The sequence below is a fragment of the Nicotiana attenuata genome, chromosome 7, assembly GCF_001879085.1.
Source record: "Nicotiana attenuata strain UT chromosome 7, NIATTr2, whole genome shotgun sequence".
In the NCBI taxonomy this organism is placed as follows: Eukaryota; Viridiplantae; Streptophyta; class Magnoliopsida; order Solanales; family Solanaceae; genus Nicotiana; species Nicotiana attenuata.
Genome location: NC_031995.1, coordinates 112,151,801 through 112,156,254, shown reverse-complemented (window position 1 = coordinate 112,156,254; position 4,454 = coordinate 112,151,801). Strand labels below are relative to the sequence as shown.

Below are 4,454 nucleotides of genomic sequence, written 5' to 3'. Positions count from 1 at the left end.
CTATGGATAAAATAAATACGATAAAAACCAATATGAATATTATAAATACAATAAAAAAAATTGTTACGTTTCCACCTCAAAGTGAAATATAGTATTTAGTTCTTTCTTTCATTTAATGCCTATTGCTGTTCCAAAAGTTCCTTTCCGAAGTCCTGGAGAGGAAGATGCATCTTGGGTTGACGTATAGTGCGACTTTTCAGATATATTGGGTCATATGGTATTTCCCCGTTCTCTCCCCCGATCGAGATATCCCCCATTTCACCCAAGAAAGATAAATTTAATCATCAAAAATTTGGAGCGTGAAGTGCAATTAGATCCATTTTTGAGGGGATTCATATTACTATTATCAATTAGAATAATTCAATTAGAATAATTCAATTAGAATAATTTATGGTTGGCTTGGTTGGACTAAAAAAATGAAGTATCCAGGCTCCGTTTAGAAAAAACCCAATTGGATTGGTAAGATATCTATGATTGCTATTCATATTTTTTCTTTGTAAAGAGATCCTAATTGTCAAGCAAAGTTATCTCAACTCTAAGAAATACTTGTATAAAATGAATTGAAAAAAAAAAAAATGGTAATGGGAGCATTTGTCCTATATGTACAAATCCAAATCGGGCGGATCTTTACCCGGAGTAGAGCATAAACCTAAAAAGATGAAACAGACCCATTGAGGAACAAGAAAATACCATCGCGGTTTGGATTAAATCTCGATGAAAGAATACATCAATGAGAAGTTAATTCGATAAGTTTAATGACCCTTTCAAATTTTATAATGGAAAATCGAAAATATAAAAAAGGAGTCAAAACCCGTCTTTATTGAAAAATCGAAGAAAAGCCCTTTCGTTAGAAGTAAGAAAGAACCTTTCTAGAAAAAAAGAAAGAGGACTGGAATCTATACATTGATTCACACTTTTTTTGAACCGTATGCATCAAAAGGCGCATGTACGGTTCCTAAGGGATACAATTTTACCCTAATCAACCGACTTTATCGAGAAAGATTACTTTTTTTAGGCCAAGAGGTTGATAGCGAGATTTCGAATCAACTTATTGGTCTTATGGTATATCTCAGTATCGAGGATGAGACCAAAGATCTGTATTTGTTTATAAACTCTCCTGGGGGCTGGGTAATACCTGGGGTGGCTATTTATGATACTATGCAATTTGTGCGACCAGATGTCCATACAATATGCATGGGATTAGCCGCTTCAATGGGATCTTTTATCCTGGTCGGAGGAGAAATTACCAAACGTCTAGCATTCCCTCACGCTTGGCGCCAATGAGGTTTTTATTTGAGAGAAAAAAGAAGACTATGCCTTCGCCATATGAATACTAAGTAATAATAGCATGGCACTTCGAATTCGATATGAGAAATTTTTGTATTGTTTTTTTTTTCAAAAACTATTAGATTCTGTATCGAGAGAGTAGTATGAGATAAGGGGTATTTCCGATTTTCTCTTATCTATCGGGAGTTCAGTTCAGCGTCACAAACTTTTTTGTTTTCATGCCGGAGAGTTCTTAACAATATTTATGTTATGAAAGAGTACGAAAAAAAATTCCTTATTTGATCGGATTAAAAAGAAACTTTGGGATTGCTGAATCACAGAAAAAAAAAATAAACATATAAAGCAACGGAGCCATCATAGTATTTTTTAACTCCTCCGAAAGGAAGGATGGCAATTTGATCATTTACCCATCTGAGTCTGATAGATTCGATTTTTCTCTTTCTTCAATAGAAAGGAGGGGAGGTCAATTTTCTTGTAGAGCCGTATGCACAAAAGATGCCTGTACGGTTGTTCAATTCTATCCTTTTTCTATTCTTTATCTTTCTTTTCTCTTTGCTTTATCATGCGAGATAGGGGAAGCTTTTATTTTGTTATATCATCACGGTAATGATCCATCAACCTGCTAGTTCTTTTTATGAGGCACAAACAGGCGAATTTAACATGGAAGCGGGAGAACTGCTGAAACTGCGTGAAACCCTCACAAGGGTTTATGTACAAAGAACGGGGAAACCCTTATGGGTTGTATCCAAAGATAAGGAAAGAGATTTTTTTATGTCAGCAACAGAAGCCCAAGCTTATGCGAAAGGGGGCATTGGAATGGTCTTAGCTACTGAATATTCAGACAATAAAAAGAAAAACGGAAAAAATAAGATTAAGACAGTTATGAATTCCATTCAGTTTCCTTTACTTGATCGAACATCCCAAAATTCAGTTATTTCAACTACATTAAATGATCTTTCAAATTGGTCAAGACTCTCTAGTTTATGGCCGCTTCTCTATGGTACCAGTTGTTGCTTCATTGAATTTGCTTCACTAATAGGCTCACGCTTCGACTTTGATCGTTATGGACTAGTACCAAGATCGAGTCCTAGACAAGCGGATCTAATTTTAACAGCCGGAACAGTAACAATAAAAATGGCCCCCTCTTTAGTGAGATTATATGAGCAAATGCCTGAACCAAAATATGTTATTGCTATAGGAGCCTGTACAATTACAGGCGGGATGTTCAGTACCGATTCTTATAGTACTGTTCGGGGAGTCGAGAAGCTAATTCCTGTAGATGTATATTTGCCAGGTTGCCCACCTAAACCGGAAGCGGTTATAGATGCTATAACAAAACTTCGTAAGAAAATATCTCGAGAACTCTATGAAGATCGAATTAGGTCTCAACGAGCGAATCGGTGTTTTACTACCAATCACAAGTTTCACGTTCAACACAGTATTCATACGGGAAATTATGATCAAAGAGTTCTTTATCAACCGCCATCTACTTCAGAGATCCCTACGGAAATCTTTTTCAAATACAAAAATTCAGTATCTTCCCCCGAATTAGTGAATTAGACAGGATTCCTTTGTCCAGAATAAAAAGTGGTGGGTCAATTTTCAGAAATTTCATCGTAAATGTGAAATACTTATATAAATAAAAATGCGGGAGAGATAAAAAAGATGCAGGGTCGTTTGTTTGCTTGGCTAGTCAAGCATGGGCTAATTCATAGATCTTTGGGCTTTGATTACCAAGGAATAGAGACTTTACAAATAAAGCCCGAGGATTGGCATTCCATTGTTGTCATTTTTTATGTATATGGGTACAACTATCTCCGCTCTCAATGTGCCTATGATGTAGCGCCTGGCGGGCTGTTAGCTAGTGTGTATCATCTTACGAGAATAGAGGATGGTGTGGATCAACTAAAGGAGGTATGCATAAAAGTATTTGCCTCCAGGAGGAATCCTAGAATTCCGTCTGTTTTCTGGGTTTGGAAAAGTGTGGATTTTCAAGAACGAGAATCATATGATATGTTGGAAATCTCATATGATAATCATCCACGCTTGAAACGTATCTTAATGCCTGAAAGTTGGATAGGATGGCCCTTACGTAAGGATTATATTGCCCCTAATTTTTATGAAATACAAGATGCTCATTGAATGATAAGAAAGCTATTTCCACTTAGACAATTTCAGATATTCAAGGATTGCACGTTCTGTTCTAGATTAAGCAGGTCTAATTTAGGGAATTATCGATAGGCTAACAAAAAAAGACAATTAGGGATTCATTGGAATTCTCACATTTATTTGGAAGATACTTATTTCGGATGGGTCACACCAATAGGATGAACCAAATGAGTTCTGCATCATGAACTTTGACTGCGCACATTACTTAGACGGGTTCTAGAAAGGCATATAGGAAGGAATGGAGAAATCCGGAATGAAGAAATCGAATATGAAAGAAAAGACAAAGAAATGAGAGAATATCGGATTCTATTTCTTTGGATCTGAGCTGAATCTTGTCTATTTCAACCCCCCTAGATTCGGATTCTACTTTTGAGCCTTTCAACAATTAACCAATTTAACCTTTCGAATATGTATTCCGTATTCAAATTCGGTTGAACGAGAGGAGAAAAAAAAAGAGGAGATAGAATCCAATTCTTTTAGATACTTTATCTAAGAAACTCTACCCATCTAGAACATAGATGGGGTATATCTCGCCAAACTGGATAAAGCTATTATTCTAATCTAGACTCTAAAAGAATATGTATGTTGATTCATATCAATTAATTAGAAATTAATTCGAGGGAAGAGAGACCCATACAAATTAATCATGTGCCAGGAACCAGATTTGAACTGGTGACACGAGGATTTTCAGTCCTCTGCTCTACCAACTGAGCTATCCCGGCTATTCCCAATGTAGTATCCTCATTTTATTAGAGAACTGGGGTCTATGTCAATTACAAGGACAAAAGTAGATTAAAAATTTTATCAAAGCCGGGGAATTTCTTCGATCTTCAAAAAGATGACTTTGTAAGTTTCAGTATGAGTAATGATATTGATAGGGAATCATTCAACTAGGGATTCCTTGCTCAAAGATGCTCATTTCTATGTGTATCATATATATCACAAGACTTGTGATAAGAGAAAGCCATTTACGCTCAAATCCATTTCTAAAAGAATAG

General features: G+C 36.0%; 1 non-coding gene across 1 annotated transcript; it reads right to left on the bottom strand.

Annotated features, from left to right (window-relative positions):
* TRNAF-GAA lies at window positions 4,106-4,178 on the bottom strand. Its single transcript has one exon. It is a non-coding gene; the product is annotated as a tRNA-Phe (tRNA).